We start from the raw sequence: 18376 nt of genomic DNA on the forward strand, positions 1-18376 counted from the left end.
TTTTTTCAAGTCTGAAAGAATTAATGGAGGGGAGCAAAATAGTGAGTGCATAAAGATTTAAGCGAGCAAGAAGAAAATGGGTGCGATCATACAAGCACTAATGCATCGGATCCCATTTGAACTCCGAAGTTAAGCGTTCTTGGTGAGAGTAGTACTTAGATTGGTGACCTCCTAGGAAGTCCTCGTGTTGCACCCCAATTTTATTAATATTTTATTTTTGATATACTATTTGCAAATTCCATATGTCGTTTCGGCGAGACAACTGGAAACAACGCGCCGGATACTCGGAGCATTTGCGGTTCGATCGTCATTATTGAATGGGAACGGTGCAAAACCGCGCTTTGGGTGTTCGTCGTGCATTGTGGGCCCCGCGATAGTATTGCATCTATCCGGGGCTGCGGCAGATCTGGAAATGAATAACTCCGCTCACGTGGGAGCTTGTGCACGGGTACCAAGGGAGGAAAGTTGCATACACCGTTTTTTCAAGTCTGAAAGAATTAATGGAGGGGAGCAAAATAGTGAGTGCATAAAGATTTAAGCGTGCAAGAAGAAAATGGGTGCGATCATACCAGTACTAATGCATCGGATCCCATTTGAACTCCGAAGTTAAGCGTTCTTGGCGAGAGTAGTACTAAGATTGGTGACCTCGTAGAAGTCCTCGTGTTGCACCCCAATTTTATAAATATTTTATTTTTGATATACTATTTGCAAGTTCCATATGTCGTTTCGGCGATACAACTAGTAACAACACGCCGGATACTCGGACCATTTGCGGCACGATCGTCATTACTGAATGGGAACGGTGCAAAACCGGGCTTTTGGCATTCGTCATGCATTGTGGGCCCCGCGATATTATTGCATCTATCCGGGGCTACGGTAGATCTACAAAGGAATAACTCCGCTCACGTGGAAGCTTGTGCACGGTTACCAAGGGAGGAAAGTTGCATACACCATTTTTTCAAATCTGTAATAATTAATGGAGGGGAACAAGATAGTGAGTGCATAAAGATTTAAGCGAGCAAAAAGCAAACGGGTGCGATCATACCAGCACTAATGCACCGGATCCCATCAGAACTCCGAAGTTAAGCATGCTTGGGCAAGAGTAGTACTAGGATGGGTGAACTCCTGGGATGTCCTCGTGTTGCACCCCAATTTTATTAATATTTTATTTTTGATATACTATTTGCAAATTCCATATGTCGTTTCGGTGAGACAACTGGAAACAACGCGCTGGATACTCGGACCATTTGCGGTACGATCGTCATAACTAAATGGGAACGGTGCAAAACCGGGCTTTTGGCATTCGTTGTGCATTGTGGGCCCCGCGATATTATTGCATCTATCCGGGGCTGCGGCGGATCTGCAAAGGAATAACTCCGCTCACGGGGAAGCTTGTGCACGGTTACCATGGGAGGAAAGTTGCATACACCGTTTTTTCAAATCTGAAAGAATTAATGCAGGGCAGCAAGATAGTGAGTGCACAAAGATTTAAGCGAGTAAGAAGAAAATGGGTGCGATCATACCAGCACTAATGCATCGGATCCCATTTGAACTCCGAAGTTAAGCGTTCTTGGCGAGAGTAGTACTAAGATTGGTGACCTCCAAGGAAGTCCCCGTGTTGCACCCCAATTTTTTTAATATTTTATTTTTGATATACTATTTGCAAATTCCATATGTCGTTTCGGCGAGACAACTAGAAACAACACGCCGGATACTCGGACCATTTGCGGTTCGATCGTCATTACTGAATGGGAACGGTGCACAACCGGGCTTTTGGTGTTCGTCGTGCATTGTGGGCCCCGCGATAGTATTGCATCTATCCGGGGCTGTGGCAGATCTCGAAATGAATAACTCCGCTCACGTGGGATCTTGTGCACGGGTACCAAGGGAGGAAAGTTGCATACACCATTTTTTCAAGTCTGAAAGAATTAATGGAGGGGAGCAAAATAGTGAGTGCATAAAGATTTAAGCGTGCAAGAAGAAAATGGGTGCGATCATACCAGCACTAATGCATCGGATCCCATTTGAACTCCGAAGTTAAGCGTTCTTGGCGAGAGTAGTACTAAGATTGGTGACCTCGTAGGAAGTCCTCGTGTTGCACCCCAATTTTATTAATATTTTATTTTTGATATACTATTTGCAAATTCCATATGTCGTTTCGGCGAAACAACTGGAAACAACGCACCGGATACTCGGACCATTTGCGGTTCGATCGTCATTATTGAATGGGAATGGTGCAAAACCGGGCTTTGGGTGTTCGTCGTGCATTGTGGGCCCCGCGATACTATTGCATCTATCCGGGGCTGCGGCAGATCTGGAAATGAATAACTCCACTCACGTGGGAGCTTGTGCACGTGTACCCAGGGAGGAAAGTTGCATACACCGTTTTTTCAATTTTGAATGAATTAATGGAGGGGAGCAAGATAGTGAGTGCATAAAGATTTAAGCGAGCAAGAAGCAATCGGGAGCGATCATACAAGCACTAAGACACCGGATCCCATCAGAACTCCGAAGTTAAGCGTGCTTGGGCGAGAGTAGTACTAGGATTGGTGAACTCCTAGGAAGTCCTCGTGTTGCACCCCAATTTTATTAATATTTTATTTTTGATATACTATTTGCAAATTCCATATGTCGTTTCGGCGAGACAACTGGAAACAACACGCCGGATACTCGGAGCATTTGCGGCACGATCGTCATTACTGAATGGGAACGGTGCAAAACCGGGCTTTTGGCATTCGTCGTGCATTGTGGCCCCGCGATATTATTGCATCTATCCGGGGCTGCGGCAGATCTACAAAGGAATAACTCTGCTCACGTGGAAGCTTGTGCACGGGTACCAAGGGAGGAAAGTTGCATACACCGTTTTTTCAAGTCTGAAATAATTAATGGAGGGGAACAAGATAGTGAGTGCATAAAGATTTAAGCAAGCAAAAAGCAAACGGGTGCGATCATACCAGCACTAATGCACCGGATCCCATCAGAACTCCGAAGTTAAGCATGCTTGGGCAAGAGTAGTACTAGGATGGGTGACCTCCTGGGAAAGTCCTCGTGTTGCACCCCAATTTTATTAATATTTTATTTTTGATATATCTATTTGCAAATTCCATATGTCGTTTCGGCGAGACAACTGCAAACAACGCGCCGAATACTCGGAACATTTGCAGCACGATCGTCATGACTAAATGGGAGGAAAGTTGCATACACCGTTTTTTCAAGTCTGAAAGAATTAATGGAGGGGAGCAAAATAGTGAGTGCATAAATATTTAAGCGAGCAAGAGGAAAATGGGTGCGATCATACAAGCACTAATGCATCGGATCCCATTTGAACTCCGAAGTTAAGCGTTCTTGGCGAGAGTAGTACTAAGATTGGTGACCTCCTAGGAAGTCCTCGTGTTGCACCCCTATTTTATTAATATTTATTTTTGATATACCATTTGCAAATTCCATATGTCGTTTCGGCGAGACAACTAGAAACAACGCGACGGATACTCGGAGCATTTGCGGTTCGATCGTCATTATTGAATGGGAACGGTGCAAAACCGCGCTTTGGGTGTTCGTCGTGCATTGTGGGCCCTGCGATAGTATTGCATCTATCCGGGACTGCGGCAGATCTGGAAATGAATAACTCCGCTCACGTGGGAGCTTGTGCACGGGTACCAAGGGAGGAAAGTTGCATACACCGTTTTTTCAAGTCTGAAAGAATTAATGGAGGGGAGCAAAATAGTGAGTGCATAAAGATTTAAGCGTGCAAGAAGAAAATGGGTGCGATCATACCAGCACTAATGCATCGGATCCCATTTGAACTTCGAAGTTAAGCGTTCTTGGCGAGAGAAGTACTAAGATTGGTGACCTCCTCGGAAGTCCTCGTGTTGCACCCCAATTTTATTAATATTTTATTTTTGATATACTATTTGCAAGTTCCATATGTCATTTCAGCGATACAACTAGTAACAACACGCCGGATACTCGGACCATTTGCGGCACGATCGTCATTTCTGAATGGGAACGGTGCAAAACTGGGCTTTTGGCATTCGTCGTGCATTGTGGGCCCCGCGATATTATTGCATCTATCCGGGGCTACGGCAGATCTACAAAGGAATAACTCCGCTCACGTGGAAGCTTGTGCACGGTTACCAAGGGAGGAAAGTTGCATACACCGTTTTTTCAAGTCTGAAATAATTAATGGAGGGGAACAAGATAGTGAGTGCATAAAGATTTAAGCGAGCAAAAAGCAAACGGGTGCGATCATACCAGCACTAATGCACCGGATCCCATAAGAACTCCGAAGTTAAGCATGCTTGGGCAAGAGTAGTACTAGGATGGGCGACCTCCTAGGAAGTCCTCGTGTTGCACCCCAATTTTATAAATATTTTATTTTTGATATACTATTTGCAAATTCCATATGTCGTTTCGGCGAGACAACTGGAAACAACGCGCCGGATACTCGGACCATTTGCGGCACGATCGTCATAACTAAATGGGAACGGTGCAAAACCGGGCTTTTGGCATTCGTCGTGCATTGTGGGCCCCGCGATATTATTGCATCTATCCGGGGCTGCGGCAGATCTGGAAAGGAATAACTCCGCTCACGTGGAAGCTTGTGCACGGTTACCATGGGAGGAAAGTTGCATACACCGTTTTTTCAAATCTGAAAGAATTAATGGAGGGCAGCAAGATAGTGAGTGCACAAAGATTTAAGCGAGTAAGAAGAAAATGGGTGCGATCATACCAGCACTAATGCATCGGATCCCATTTGAACTCCGAAGTTAAGCGTTCTTGGCGAGAGTAGTACTAAGATTGGTGACCTCCTAGGAAGTCCTCGTGTTGCACCCCAATTTTATTAATATTTTATTTTTGATATACTATTTGCAAATTCCATATGTCGTTTCGGCGATACAACTAGAAACAACACGCCGGATACTCGGACCATTTGCGGCACGATCGTAATTACTGAATGGGAACGGTGCAAAACCGGGCTTTTGGCATTCGTTGTGCATTGTGGGCCCCGCGATATTATTGCATCTATCCGGGGCTGCGGCAGATCTACAAAGGAATAACTCCGCTCACGTGGAAGTTTGTGCACGGGTACCAAGGGAGGAAAGTTGCATACACCGTTTTTTCAAGTCTGAAATAATTAATGGAGGGGAACAAGATAGTGAGTGCATAAAGATTTAAGCGAGCAAAAAGCAAACGGGTGCGATCATACTAGCACTAATGCACCGGATCCCATCAGAACTCCGAAGTTAAGCATTCTTGGGCAAGAGTAGTACTCGGATGGGTGACCTCCTGGGAAGTCCTCGTGTTGCACCCCAATTTTATTAATATTTTATTTTTGATATACTATTTGCAAATTCCATATGTCGTTTCGGCGAGACAACTGGAAACAACGCGCCGGATACTCGGACCATTTGCGGCACGATCGTCATAACTAAATGGGAACGGTGCAAAACCGGGCTTTTGGCATTCGTCGTGCATTGTGGGCCCCGCGATATTATTGCATCTATCCGGGGCTGCGGCAGATCTGGAAAAGAATAACTCCGCTCACGTGGAAGCCTGTGCACGGTTACCATGGGAGGAAAGTTGCATACACCGTTTTTTCAAGTCTAAAAGAATTAATGGAGGGCAGCAAGATAGTGAGTGCACAAAGATTTAAGCGAGCAAGAAGCAAACGGGTGCGATGATACCAGCACTAATACACCGGATCCAATCAGAACTCCGAAGTTAAGCGTGCTTGGGCGAGAGTAGTACTAGGATTGGTGAAGTCCTAGGAAGTCCTCGTGTTGCACCCCAATTTTATTAATATTTTATTTTTGATATACTATTTGCAAATTCCATATGTCGTTTCGGCGAGACAACTGGAAACAACGCGCCGGATACTCGGAGCATTTGCGGTTCGATCGTCATTATTGAATGGGAACGGTGCAAAACCGGGCTTTGGGTGTTCGTCGTGCATTGTGGGCCCCGTGATAGTATTGCATCTATCCGGGGCTGTGGCAGATCATGAAATGAATAACTCCGCTCACGTGGGAGCTTGTGCACGGGTACCAAGGGAGGAAAGTTGCATACACTGTTTTTTCAAGTCTGAAAGAATTAATGGAGGGGAGCAAAATAGTGAGTGCATAAAGATTTAAGCGAGCAAAAAGCAAACGGGTGCGATCATACTAGCACTAATGCACCGGATCCCATCAGAACTCCGAAGTTAAGCATTCTTGGGCAAGAGTAGTACTCGGATGGGTGACCTCCTGGGAAGTCCTCGTGTTGCACCCCAATTTTATTAATATTTTATTTTTGATATACTATTTGCAAATTTCATATGTCGTTTCGGCGAGACAACTGGAAACAACACGCCGGATACTCGGAGCATTTGCGGTTCGATCGTCATTATTGAATGGGAACGGTGCAAAACCGGCCTTTGGGTGTTCGTCGTGCATTGTGGGCCCCGCGAAAGTATTGCATCTATCCGGGGCTGCGGCAGATCTGGAAATGAATAACTCCGCTCACGTGGGAGCTTGTGCACGGTTACAATGGGAGGAAAGTTGCATACACCGTTTTTTCAAATCTGAAAGAATTAATGGAGGGCAGCAAGATAGTGAGTGCACAAAGATTTAAGCGAGCAAGAAGAAAATGGGTGCGATCATACCAGCACTAAAGCATCGGATCCCATTTGAACTCCGAAGATAAGCGTTCTTGGCGAGAGTAGTACTAAGATTGGTGACCTCCAAGGAAGTCCTCGTGTTGCACCCCAATTTTATTAATATTTTATTTTTGATATACTATTTGCAAATTCCATATGTCGTTTCGGCGAGACAACTAGAAACAACACGCCGGATACTCGGACCATTTGCGGCACGATCGTCATTACTGAATGGGAACGGTGCAAAATCGGGCTTTTGGCATTCATCGTGCATTGTGGGCCCCGCGATATTATTGCATCTATCCGGGGCTGCGGCAGATCTGGAAAGGAATAACTCCGCTCACGTGGGAGCTTGTGCACGGTTACCAAGGGAGGAAAGTTGCATACACCATTTTTTCAAGTCTGAAAGAATTAATGGAGGGGAGCAAGATAGTGAGTGCATAAAGATTTAAGCGAGCAAGAAGCAAACAGGTGCGATCATACCAGCACAAATACACCGGATCCCATCAGAACTCCGAAGTTAAGCGTGCCTGGGCGAGAGTAGTACTAGGATTGGTGACCTCCAAGGAAGTCCTCGTGTTGCACCCCAATTTTATTAATATTTTATTTTTGATATACTATTTGCAAGTTCCATATGTCGTTTCGGCGATACAACTAGTAACAACACGCCGGATACTCGGACCATTTGCGGCACGATCGTCATTACTGAATGGGAACGGTGCAAAACCGGGCTTTTGGCATTCGTCGTGCATTGTGGGCCCCGCGATATTATTGCATCTATCCGGGGCTACGGCAGATCTACAAAGGAATAACTCCGGTCACGTGGAAGCTTGTGCACGGGTACCAAGGGAGGAAAGTTGCATACACCGTTTTCTCAAGTCTGAATGAATTAATGGAGTGGAGCAAGATAGTGAGTGCATAAAGATTTAAGCGAGCAATAAGCAATCGGGTGCGATCATACCAGCACTAATACACCAGATCCCATCAGAACTCCGAAGTTAAGCGTGCTTGGGGGAGAGTAGTACTAGGATTGGTGAACTACTAGGAAGTCCTCGTGTTGCACCCCAATTTTATTAATATTTTGTTTTTGATATAGTATTTGCAAATTCCATATGTCGTTTCGGCAAGACAACTGGAAACAACGCGCCGGATACTCGGAGCATTTGCGGTTCGATCGTCATTATTGAATGGGAACGGTGCAAAACCGGGCTTTGGGTGTTCATCGTGCATTGTGGGCCCCGCGATAGTATTGCATCTATCCGGGGCTGCGGCAGATCTGGAAATGAATAACTCCGCTCACGTGGGAGCTTGTGCACAGGTACCAAGGGAGGAAAGTTGCATACACCGTTTTTTCAAGTCTGAAAGAATTAATGGAGGGGAGCAAAATAGTGAGTGCAAAAAGATTTAAGCGAGCAATAAGCAATCGGGTGCGATCATACCAGCACTAATACACCAGATCCCATCAGAACTCCGAAGTTAAGCGTGCTTGGGCGAGAGTAGTACTAGGATTGGTGACCTCCTAGGAAGTCCTCGTGTTGCACCCCAATTTTATTAATATTTTATTTTTGATATACTATTTGTAAATTCCATATGTCGTTTCGGCGAGACAACTGGAAACAACGTGCCGGATACTCGGAGCATTTGCGGTTCGATCGTCATTATTGAATGGGAACGGTGCAAAACCGGCCTTTGGGTGTTCGTCGTGCATTGTGGCCCCGCGATATTATTGCATCTATCCGGGGCTGCGGCAGATCTGGAAAGGAATAACTCCGCTCACGTGGGAGCTTGTGCACGGTTACCAAGGTAGGAAAGTTGCATACACCATTTTTTCAAGTCTGAAAGAATTAATGGACGGGAGCAAGATAGTGAGTGCATAAAAATTTAAGCGAGCAAGAAGCAAACAGGTGCGATCATACCAGCACTAATACAGCGGATCCCATCAGAACTCCGAAGTTAAGCGTGCTTGGGCGAGAGTAGTACTAGGATTGGTGACCTCGTAGAAGTCCTCGTGTTGCACCCCAATTTTATTAATATTTTATTTTTGATATACTATTTGCAAGTTCCATATGTCGTTTCGGCGATACAACTAGTAACAACACGCCGGATATTCGGAGCATTTGCGGCACGATCGTCATTACTGAATGGGAACGGTGCAAAACCGGGCTTTTGGCATTCGTCGTGCATTGTGGGCCCCGCGATATTATTGCATCTATCCGGGGCTACGGCAGATCTACAAAGGAATAACTCCGGTCACGTGGAATCTTGTGCACGGGTACCAAGGGAGGAAAGTTGCATACACCGTTTTTTCAAGTCTGAATGAATTAATGGAGGGGAGCAAGATAGTGAGTGCATAATGATTTAAGCGAGCAATAAGCAATCGGGTGCGATCATACCAGCACTAATACACCAGATCCCATCAGAACTCCGACGTTAAGCGTGCTTGGGCGAGAGTAGTACTAGGATTGGTGAACTCCTAGGAAGTCCTCGTGTTGCACCCCAATTTTATTAATATTTTATTTTTGATATACTATTTGCAAATTCCATATGTCGTTTCGGCGAGACAACTGGAAACAACGTGCCGGATACTCGGAGCATTTGCGGTTCGATCGTCATTATTGAATGGGAACGGTGCAAAACCGGGCTTTGGGTGTTCGTCGTGCATTGTGGGCCCCATGATAGTATTGCATCTATCCGGGGCTGCGGCAGATCTGGAAATGAATAACTCCGCTCACGTGGGAGCTTGTGCACGGGTACCATGGGAGGAAAGTTGCATACACCGTTTTTTCAAGTCTGAAAGAATTAATGGAGGGGAGCAAAATAGTGAGTGCATAAAGATTTTAGCATGCAGGAAGAAAATGGGTGCGATCATACCAGCACTAATGCATCGGATCCCATTAGAACTTCGAAGTTAAGCGTTCTTGGCGAGAGAAGTACTAAGATTGGTGACATCCTAGGAAGTCCTCGTGTTGCACACCAATTTTATTAATATTTTATTTTTGATATACTATTTGCAAATTCCATATGTCGTTTCGACGAAACAACTGGAAACAACGCGCTGGATACTCGGACCATTTGCGGTTCGATCGTCATTATTGAATGGGAACGGTGCAAAACCGGGCTTTTGGTGTTCATCGTGCATTGTGGGCCCCGCGATACTATTGCATCTATCCGGGGCTGCGGCAGATCTGGAAATGAATAACTCCGCTCACGTGGGAGCTTGTGCACGGGTACCAATGGAGGAAAGTTGCATACACCGTTTTTTCAAGTCTGAATGAATTAATGGAGGGGAGCAAGATAGAGAGTGCATAAAGATTTAAGTGAGCAAGAAGCAATCGGGTGCGATCATACCAGCACTAATACAGTAGATCCCATCAGAACTCCGAAGTTAAGCGTGCTTGGGCGAGAGTAGTACTAGGATTGGTGAACTCCTAGGAAGTCCTCGTGTTGCACCCCAATTTTATTAATATTTTATTTTTGATATACTATTTGCAAATTCCATATGTCGTTTCGGCGAGACAACTGGAAACAACGCGCCGTATACTCGGAGCATTTGCGGTAGGATCGTCATTACTGAATGGGAACGGTGCAAAACCGGGCTTTGGGTGTTCGTCGTGCTTTGTGGGCCCCACGATAGTATTGCATCTATCCGGGGCTGCGGCAGATCTGGAAATGAATAACTCCGCTCACGTGGGAGCTTGTGCACGGGTACCAAGGGAGGAAAGTTGCATACACCGTTTTTTCAAGTCTGAAAGAATTAATGGAGGGGAGCAAAATAGTGAGTGCATAAAGATTTAAGCATGTAGGAAGAAAATGGGTGCGATCATACCAGCACTAATGCATCGGATCCCATTTGAACTTCGAAGTTAAGCGTTCTTGGCGAGAGAAGTACTTAGATTGGTGACATCCTAGGAAGTCCTCGTGTTGCACACCAATTTTATTAATATTTTATTTTTGATATACTATTTGCAAATTCCATATGTCGTTTCGACGAAACAACTGGAAACAACGCGCTGGATACTCGGACCATTTGCGGTTCGATCGTCATTATTGAATGGGAACGGTGCAAAACCGGGCTTTTGGTGTTCGTCGTGCATTGTGGGCCCCGCGATACTATTGCATCTATCCGGGGCTGCGGCAGATCTGGAAATGAATAACTCCGCTCACGTGGGAGCTTGTGCACGGGTACCAATGGAGGAAAGTTGCATACACCGTTTTTTCAAGTCTGAATGAATTAATGGAGGGGAGCAAGATAGAGAGTGCATAAAGATTTAAGTGAGCAAGAAGCAATCGGGTGTGATCATACCAGCACTAATACACCAGATCCCATCAGAACTCTGAAGTTAAGCGTGCTTGGGCGAGAGTAGTACTAGGATTGGTGAACTCCTAGGACGTCCTCGTGTTGCACCCCAATTTTATTAATATTTTATTTTTGATATACTATTTGCAAATTCCATTTGTTGTTTCGGCGAGACAACTGGAAACAACGCGCCGGATACTCGGAGCATTTGCGGTTCGATCGTCATTATTGAATGGGAAAGGTGCAAAACCGGCCTTTGGGTGTTCGTCGTGCATTGTGGGCCCCGTGATAGTATTGCATCTATCCGGGGCTGCGGCAGATCTGGAAATGAATAACTCCGCTCACGTGGGAGCTTGTGCACGTGTACCAAGGGAGGAAAGTTGCATACACCATTTTTTCAAGTCTGAAAGAATTAATGGAGGGGAGCAAAATAGTGAGTGCATAAAGATTTAAGCATGCAGGAAGAAAATGGGTGCGATCATACCAGCACTAATGCATCGGATCCCATTTGAACTTCGAAGTTAAGCGTTCTTGGCGAGAGAAGTACTAAGATTGGTGACCTCCTAGGAAGTCCTCGTGTTGCACCCCAATTTTATTAATATTTTATTTTTGATATACTATTTGCAAATTCCATTTGTTGTTTCGGCGAGACAACTGGAAACAACGCGCCGGATACTCGGAGCATTTGCGGTTCGATCGTCATTATTGAATGGGAACGGTGCAAAACCGGGCTTTGGGTGTTCGTCGTTCTTGTGGGCCCCGCGATAGTATTGCATCTATCCGGGGCTGCGGCAGATCTGGAAATGAATAACTCCGCTCACGTGGGAGCTTGTGCACGTGTACCAAGGGAGGAAAGTTGCATACACCATTTTTTCAAGTCTGAATGAATTAATGGAGGGCAGCAAGATAGTGAGTGCACAAAGATTTAAGCGAGCAAGAAGAAAATGGGTGCGATCATACCAGCACTAATACACCGGATCCCATCAGAACTCCGAAGTTAAGCGTGCTTGGGCGAGAGTAGTACTAGGATTGGTGACCTCGTAGAAGTCCTCGTATTGCACCCCAATTTTATTAATATTTTATTTTTGATATACTATTTGCAAATTCCATATGTCGTTTCGGCGATACAACTAGAAACAACGCGCCGGATACTCGGACCATTTGCGGCACGATCGTCATTACAGAATGGGAACGGTGCAAAACCGGGCTTTTGGCATTCGTCGTGCATTGTGGGCCCCGCGATATTATTGCATCTATCCGGGGCTGCGGCAGATCTACAAAGGAATAACTCCGCTCACGTGGAAACTTGTGCACGGTTACCAAGGGAGGAAAGTTGCATACACCGTTTTTTCAAGTCTGAAATAATTAATCGAGGGGAACAAGATAGTGAGTGCATAAGGATTTAAGCGAGCAAAAAGCAAACGGGTGCGATCATACCAGCACTAATGCACCGGATCCCATCAGAACTCCGAATTTAAGCATGCTTGGGCAAGAGTAGTACTAGGATGGGTGACCTCCTGGGAAGTCCTCGTGTTGCACCCCAATTTTATTAATATTTTATTTTTGATATACTATTTGCAAATTCCATATGTCGTTTCAGCGAGACAACTGGAAACAACGCGCCGGATACTCGGACCATTTGCGGCACGATCGTCATTACTAAATGGGAACGGTGCAAAACCGGGCTTTTAGCATTCGTCGTGCATTGTGGGCCCCGCGATATTATTGCATCTATCCGGGGCTGCGGCAGATCTGGAAAGGAAGAACTCCGCTCACGTGGGAGCTTGTGCATGGTTACAATGGGAGGAAAGTTGCATACACCATTTTTTCAAGTCTGAAAGAATTAATGGAGGGCAGCAAGATAGTGAGTGCACAAAGATTTAAGCGAGCAAGAAGAAAATGGGTGCGATCATACCAGCACTAATACACCGGATCCCATTTGAACTCCGAAGTTAAGCGTGCTTGGCGAGAGTAGTACTAAGATTGGTGACCTCCAAGAAGTCCTCGTGTTGCACCCCAATTTTATTAATATTTTATTTTTGATATACTATTTGCAAGTTCCATATGTCGTTTCGGCGATACAACTAGAAACAACACGCCGGATACTCGGACCATTTGCGGCACGATCGTCATTACTGAATGGGAACGGTGCAAAACCGGGCTTTTGGCATTCGTCGTGCATTGTGGGCCCCGCGATATTATTGCATCTATCCGGGGCTACGGCAGATCTACAAAGGAATAACTCCGCTCACGTGGAAGCTTGTGCACGGGTACCAAGGGAGGAAAGTTGCATACACCGTTTTTTCAAGTCAGAATGAATTAATGGAGGGGAGCAAGATAGTGAGTGCATAAAGATTTAAGCGAGCAATAAGCAAACGGGTGCGATCATACCAGCACTAATACACCAGATCCCATCAGAACTCCGAAGTTAAGCGTGCTTGGGCGAGAGTAGTACTAGGATTGGTGACCTCCTAGGAAGTCCTCGTGTTGCACCCCAATTTTATTAATATTTTATTTTTGATATACTATTTGCAAATTCCATATGTCGTTTCGGCGAGACAACTGGAAACAACGCGCCGGATACTCGGAGCATTTGCGGCTCGATCGTCATTACTGAATGGGAACGGTGCAAAACCGGGCTTTGGGTGTTCGTCGTGCATTGTGGGCCCCGCGATAGTATTGCATCTATCCGGGGCTGCGGCAGATCTGGAAATGAATAACTCCGCTCACGTGGGAGCTTGTGCACGGGTACCAAGGGAGGAAAGTTGCATACACCGTTTTTTCAAGTCTGAAAGAATTAATGGAGGGGAGCAAAATAGTGAGTGCATAAAGATTTAAGCATGCAGGAAGAAAATGGGTGCGATCATACCAGCACTAATGCATCGGATCCCATTTGAACTTCGAAGTTAAGCGTTCTTGGCGAGAGAAGTACTAAGATTGGTGACCTCCTAGGAAGTCCTCGTGTTGCACCCCAATTTTATTAATATTTTATTTTTGATATACTATTTGCAAATTCCATATGTCGTTTCGGCGATACAACTAGAAACAACGCGCCGGATACTCGGACCATTTGCGGCACGATCGTCATTACTGAATGGGAACGGTACAAAACCGGGCTTTTGGCATTCGTCGTGCATTGTGGGCCCCGCTATATTTTTGCATCTATCCGGGGCTGCGGCAGATCTACAAAGGAATAACTCCGCTCACGTGGAAACTTGTGCACGGTTACCAAGGGAGGAAAGTTGCATACACCGTTTTTTCAAGTCTGAAATAATTAATCGAGGGGAACAAGATAGTGACTGCATAAGGATTTAAGCGAGCAAAAAGCAAACGGGTGCGATCAAAACAGCACTAATGCACCGGATCCCATCAGAACTCCGAATTTAAGCATGCTTGGGCAAGAGTAGTACTAGGATGGGTGACCTCCTGGGAAGTCCTCGTGTTGCACCCCAATTATATTAATATTTTGTTTTTGATATACTATTTGCAAATTCCATATGTCGTTTCGGCGAGACAACTGGAAACAACGCGCCGGATACTCGGACCATTTGCGGCACGATCGTCATTATGAATGGGAACGGTGCAAAATCGGGCTTTTGGCATTCGTCGTTCATTGTGGGCCCCGCGATATTATTGCATCTATCCGGGGCTGCGGCAGATCTGGAAAGGAATAACTCCGCTCACGTGGGAGCTTGTGCACGGTTACCAAGGGAGGAAAGTTGCATACACCATTTTTTCAAGTCTGAAAGAATTAATGGAGGGTAACAAGATAGTGAGTGCATAAAGATTTAAGCGAGCAAGAAGCAAACAGGTGCGATCATACCAGCACTAATACACCGGATCCCATCAGAACTCCGAAGTTAAGCGTGCTTGGGCGAGAGTAGTACTAGGTTTGGTGACCTCGTAGAAGTCCTCGTGTTGCACCCCAATTTTATTAATATTTTATTTTTGATATACTATTTGCAAGTTCCATATGTCGTTTCGGCGATACAACTAGTAACAACACGCCGGATACTCGGAGCATTTGCAGCACGATCGTCATTACTGAATGGGAACGGTGCAAAACCGGGCTTTTGGCATTCGTCGTGCATTGTGGGCCCCGCGATATTATTGCATCTATCCGGGGCTACGGCAGATCTACAAAGGAATAACTCCGGTCACGTGGAAGCTTGTGCACGGGTACCAAGGGAGGAAAGTTGCATACACCGTTTTTTCAAATCTGAATGAATTAATGGAGGGGAGCAAGATAGTGAGTGCATAAAGATTTAAGCGAGCAATAAGCAATCGGGTGCGATCATACCAGCACTAATACACCAGATCCCATCAGAACTCCGAAGTTAAGCGTGCTTGGGCGAGAGTAGTAATAGGATTGGTGAACTCCTAGGAAGTCCTCGTGTTGCACCCCAATTTTATTAATATTTTATTTTTGATATACTATTTGCAAATTCCATATGTCGTTTCGGCGAGACAACTGGAAACAACGAGCCGGATACTCGGAGCATTTGCGGTTCGATCGTCATTATTGAATGGGAACGGTGCAAAACCGGGCTTTGGGTGTTCGTCGTGCATTGTGGGCCCCACGATAGTATTGCATCTATCCGGGGCTGCGGCAGACTGGAAATGAATAACTCCGCTCACGTGGGAGCTTGTGCACGGGTACCAAGGGAGGAAAGTTGCATACACCGTTTTTTCAAGTCTGAAAGAATTAATGGAGGGGAGCAAAATAGTGAGTGCATAAAGATTTAAGCATGCAGGAAGAAAATGGGTGCGATCATACCAGCACTAATGCATCAGATCCCATTTGAACTTCGAAGTTAAGCGTTCTTGGCGAGAGAAGTACTAATATTGGTGACCTCCTAGGAAGTCCTCGTGTTGCACACCAATTTTATTAATATTTTATTTTTGATATACTATTTGCAAATTCCATATGTCGTTTCGACGAAACAACTGGAAACAACACGCAGGATACTCGGACCATTTGCGGTTCGATCGTCATTATTGAATGGGAACGGTGCAAAACCGGGCTTTGGGTGTTCGTCGTGCATTGTGGGCCCCGCGATACTATTGCATCTATCCGGGGCTGCGGCAGATCTGGAAATGAATAACTCTGCTCACGTGGGAGCTTGTGCACGGGTACCAATGGAGGAAAGTTGCATACACCGTTTTTTCAAGTCTGAATGAATTAATGGAGGGGAGCAAGATAGAGAGTGCATAAAGATTTAAGCGAGCAAGAAGCAATCGGGTGCGATCATACCAGCACTAATACACCAGATCCCATCAGAACTCCGAAGTTAAGCGTGCTTGGACGAGAGTAGTACTAGGATTGGTGAACTCCTAGGACGTCCTCGTGTTGCACCCCAATTTTATTAATATTTTATTTTTGATATACTATTTGCAAATTCCATATGTTGTTTCGGCGAGACAACTGGAAACAACGCGCCGGATACTCGGAGCATTTGCGGTTCGATAGTCATTATTGAATGGGAACGGTGCAAAACCGGGCTTTGGGTGTTCGTCGTGCTTGTGGGCCCCGCGATAGTATTGCATCTATCCGGGGCTGCGGCAGATCTGGAAATGAATAACTCCGCTCACGTGGGAGCTTGTGCACGTGTACCAAGGGAGGAAAGTTGCATACACCATTTTTTCAAGTCTGAAAGAATTAATGGAGGGGAGCAAAGTAGTGAGTGCATAAAGATTTAAGCGTGCAAGAAGAAAATGGGTGCGATCATACCAGCACTAATGCATCGGATCCCATTTGAACTTCGAAGTTAAGCGTTCTTGGCGAGAGAAGTACTAAGATTGGTGACCTCCTAGGAAGTCCTCGTGTTGCACCCCAATTTTATTAATATTTTATTTTTGATATACTATTTGCAAATTCCATATGTCGTTTCGGCGATACAACTAGAAACAACGCGCCGGATACTCGGACCATTTGCGGCACGATCGTCATTACTGAATGGGAACGGTGCAAAACCGGGCTTTTGGCATTCGTCGTGCATTGTGGGCCCCGCGATATTATTGCATCTATCCGGGGCTGCGGCAGATCTACAAAGGAATAACTCCGCTCACGTGGAAACTTGTGCACGGTTACCAAGGGAGGAAAGTTGCATACACCGTTTTTTCAAGTCTGAAAAAATTAATCGAGGGGAACAAGATAGTGAGTGCATAAGGATTTAAGCGAGCAAAAAGCAAACGGGTGCGATCATACCAGCACTAATGCACCGGATCCCATCAGAACTCCGAATTTAAGCATGCTTGGGCAAGAGTAGTACTAGGATGGGTGACCTCCTGGGAAGTCCTCGTGTTGCACCCCAATTTTATTAATATTTTATTTTTGATATACTATTTGCAAATTCCATATGTCGTTTCAGCGAGACAACTGGAAACAACGCGCCGGATACTCGGACCATTTGCGGCATGATCGTCATTTCTAAATGGGAACGGTGCAAAACCGGGCTTTTAGCATTCGTCGTGCATTGTGGGCCCCGCGATATTATTGCATCTATCCGGGGCTGCGGCAGATCTGGAAAGGAAGAACTCCGCTCACGTGGGAGCTTGTGCACGGTTACAATGGGAGGAAAGTTGCATACACCATTTTTTCAAGTCTGAAAGAATTAATGGAGGGCAGCAAGATAGTGAGTGCACAAAGATTTAAGCGAGCAAGAAGAAAATGGGTGCGATCATACCAGCACTAATACACCGGATCCCATCAGAACTCCGAAGTTAAGCGTGCTTGGGCGAGAGTAGTACTAGGATTGGTGACCTCGTAGAAGTCCTCGTGTTGCACCCCAATTTTATTAATATTTTATTTTTGATATACTATTTGCAAATTCCATATGTCGTTTCGGCGATACAACTAGTAACAACACGCCGGATACTCGGACCATTTGCTGCACGATCGTCATTACTGAATGGGAACGGTGCAAAACCGGGCTGTTGGCATTCGTCGTGCATTGTGGGCCCCGCGATATTATTGCATCTATCCGGGGCTACGGCAGATCTACAAAGGAATAACTCCGGTCACGTGGAAGCTTGTGCACGGGTACCAAGGGAGGAAAGTTGCATACACCGTTTTTTCAAGTCTGAATGAATTAATGGAGGGGAGCAAGATAGTGAGTGCATAAAGATTTAAGCGAGCAATAAGCAATCGGGTGCGATCATACCAGCACTAATACACCAGATCCCATCAGAACTCCGAAGTTAAGCGTGCTTGGGCGAGAGTAGTACTAGGATTGGTGAACTCCTAGGAAGTCCTCGTGTTGCACCCCAATTTTATTAATATTTTATTTTTGATATACTATTTGCAAATTCCATATGTCTTTTCGGCGAGACAACTGGAAACAACGCGCCGGATACTCGGAGCATTTGCGGTTCGATCGTCATTATTGAATGGGAACGGTGCAAAACTGGGCTTTGGGTGTTCGTCGTGCATTGTGGGCCCCGCG

General features: G+C 45.6%; 8 non-coding genes and 30 pseudogenes across 8 annotated transcripts; all 38 read left to right on the plus strand.

Annotated features, from left to right (window-relative positions):
- The first annotated feature begins 78 nt into the window (after positions 1-78).
- Positions 79-196, plus strand: LOC148856862 (5S ribosomal RNA; annotated as a pseudogene).
- Positions 197-555: 359 nt separating this feature from the next.
- LOC148856863 (5S ribosomal RNA) lies at positions 556-672 on the plus strand (annotated as a pseudogene).
- Positions 673-1031: 359 nt separating this feature from the next.
- On the plus strand, positions 1032-1150 carry LOC148856864 (5S ribosomal RNA; annotated as a pseudogene).
- A 359-nt stretch (positions 1151-1509) lies between these two features.
- On the plus strand, positions 1510-1627 carry LOC148856865 (5S ribosomal RNA; annotated as a pseudogene).
- Positions 1628-1986: 359 nt separating this feature from the next.
- LOC148856866 (5S ribosomal RNA) lies at positions 1987-2104 on the plus strand (annotated as a pseudogene).
- Positions 2105-2463: 359 nt separating this feature from the next.
- Positions 2464-2582, plus strand: LOC148856867 (5S ribosomal RNA; annotated as a pseudogene).
- A 358-nt stretch (positions 2583-2940) lies between these two features.
- Positions 2941-3060, plus strand: LOC148856868 (5S ribosomal RNA). The gene has a single exon (XR_016097495.1). It is a non-coding gene; the product is annotated as a 5S ribosomal RNA (ribosomal RNA).
- Positions 3061-3284: 224 nt separating this feature from the next.
- On the plus strand, positions 3285-3402 carry LOC148856869 (5S ribosomal RNA; annotated as a pseudogene).
- A 358-nt stretch (positions 3403-3760) lies between these two features.
- Positions 3761-3878, plus strand: LOC148856870 (5S ribosomal RNA; annotated as a pseudogene).
- A 359-nt stretch (positions 3879-4237) lies between these two features.
- LOC148856871 (5S ribosomal RNA) lies at positions 4238-4356 on the plus strand. The gene has a single exon (XR_016098130.1). It is a non-coding gene; the product is annotated as a 5S ribosomal RNA (ribosomal RNA).
- Positions 4357-4715: 359 nt separating this feature from the next.
- Positions 4716-4833, plus strand: LOC148856872 (5S ribosomal RNA; annotated as a pseudogene).
- Positions 4834-5192: 359 nt separating this feature from the next.
- LOC148856873 (5S ribosomal RNA) lies at positions 5193-5311 on the plus strand (annotated as a pseudogene).
- A 359-nt stretch (positions 5312-5670) lies between these two features.
- Positions 5671-5789, plus strand: LOC148856874 (5S ribosomal RNA; annotated as a pseudogene).
- A 359-nt stretch (positions 5790-6148) lies between these two features.
- On the plus strand, positions 6149-6267 carry LOC148856875 (5S ribosomal RNA; annotated as a pseudogene).
- A 359-nt stretch (positions 6268-6626) lies between these two features.
- On the plus strand, positions 6627-6744 carry LOC148856876 (5S ribosomal RNA; annotated as a pseudogene).
- A 359-nt stretch (positions 6745-7103) lies between these two features.
- Positions 7104-7222, plus strand: LOC148856877 (5S ribosomal RNA; annotated as a pseudogene).
- A 359-nt stretch (positions 7223-7581) lies between these two features.
- On the plus strand, positions 7582-7700 carry LOC148856878 (5S ribosomal RNA; annotated as a pseudogene).
- A 359-nt stretch (positions 7701-8059) lies between these two features.
- Positions 8060-8178, plus strand: LOC148856879 (5S ribosomal RNA). Its single transcript, XR_016097871.1, has one exon. It is a non-coding gene; the product is annotated as a 5S ribosomal RNA (ribosomal RNA).
- Positions 8179-8536: 358 nt separating this feature from the next.
- On the plus strand, positions 8537-8654 carry LOC148856880 (5S ribosomal RNA; annotated as a pseudogene).
- A 359-nt stretch (positions 8655-9013) lies between these two features.
- Positions 9014-9132, plus strand: LOC148856881 (5S ribosomal RNA; annotated as a pseudogene).
- A 359-nt stretch (positions 9133-9491) lies between these two features.
- On the plus strand, positions 9492-9609 carry LOC148856882 (5S ribosomal RNA; annotated as a pseudogene).
- Positions 9610-9968: 359 nt separating this feature from the next.
- LOC148856883 (5S ribosomal RNA) lies at positions 9969-10087 on the plus strand (annotated as a pseudogene).
- A 359-nt stretch (positions 10088-10446) lies between these two features.
- Positions 10447-10564, plus strand: LOC148856884 (5S ribosomal RNA; annotated as a pseudogene).
- Positions 10565-10923: 359 nt separating this feature from the next.
- On the plus strand, positions 10924-11042 carry LOC148856885 (5S ribosomal RNA; annotated as a pseudogene).
- Positions 11043-11401: 359 nt separating this feature from the next.
- Positions 11402-11519, plus strand: LOC148856886 (5S ribosomal RNA; annotated as a pseudogene).
- A 358-nt stretch (positions 11520-11877) lies between these two features.
- Positions 11878-11995, plus strand: LOC148856887 (5S ribosomal RNA). The gene has a single exon (XR_016097843.1). It is a non-coding gene; the product is annotated as a 5S ribosomal RNA (ribosomal RNA).
- Positions 11996-12354: 359 nt separating this feature from the next.
- On the plus strand, positions 12355-12473 carry LOC148856888 (5S ribosomal RNA). The gene has a single exon (XR_016097900.1). It is a non-coding gene; the product is annotated as a 5S ribosomal RNA (ribosomal RNA).
- A 359-nt stretch (positions 12474-12832) lies between these two features.
- On the plus strand, positions 12833-12949 carry LOC148856889 (5S ribosomal RNA; annotated as a pseudogene).
- A 359-nt stretch (positions 12950-13308) lies between these two features.
- On the plus strand, positions 13309-13427 carry LOC148856890 (5S ribosomal RNA). The gene has a single exon (XR_016097872.1). It is a non-coding gene; the product is annotated as a 5S ribosomal RNA (ribosomal RNA).
- Positions 13428-13786: 359 nt separating this feature from the next.
- On the plus strand, positions 13787-13904 carry LOC148856891 (5S ribosomal RNA; annotated as a pseudogene).
- Positions 13905-14263: 359 nt separating this feature from the next.
- LOC148856892 (5S ribosomal RNA) lies at positions 14264-14382 on the plus strand (annotated as a pseudogene).
- A 358-nt stretch (positions 14383-14740) lies between these two features.
- LOC148856893 (5S ribosomal RNA) lies at positions 14741-14858 on the plus strand (annotated as a pseudogene).
- Positions 14859-15217: 359 nt separating this feature from the next.
- On the plus strand, positions 15218-15336 carry LOC148856894 (5S ribosomal RNA; annotated as a pseudogene).
- An 835-nt stretch (positions 15337-16171) lies between these two features.
- On the plus strand, positions 16172-16290 carry LOC148856895 (5S ribosomal RNA; annotated as a pseudogene).
- A 358-nt stretch (positions 16291-16648) lies between these two features.
- LOC148856896 (5S ribosomal RNA) lies at positions 16649-16766 on the plus strand (annotated as a pseudogene).
- A 359-nt stretch (positions 16767-17125) lies between these two features.
- On the plus strand, positions 17126-17244 carry LOC148856897 (5S ribosomal RNA). The gene has a single exon (XR_016097901.1). It is a non-coding gene; the product is annotated as a 5S ribosomal RNA (ribosomal RNA).
- Positions 17245-17603: 359 nt separating this feature from the next.
- On the plus strand, positions 17604-17721 carry LOC148856898 (5S ribosomal RNA). The gene has a single exon (XR_016097886.1). It is a non-coding gene; the product is annotated as a 5S ribosomal RNA (ribosomal RNA).
- A 359-nt stretch (positions 17722-18080) lies between these two features.
- Positions 18081-18199, plus strand: LOC148856899 (5S ribosomal RNA; annotated as a pseudogene).
- Positions 18200-18376: the final 177 nt, after the last annotated feature.

Source organism: Nelumbo lutea, chromosome 4, assembly GCF_056320005.1.
Source record: "Nelumbo lutea isolate HS-2025 chromosome 4, American lotus-T2T, whole genome shotgun sequence".
NCBI lineage: Eukaryota > Viridiplantae > Streptophyta > Magnoliopsida > Proteales > Nelumbonaceae > Nelumbo > Nelumbo lutea.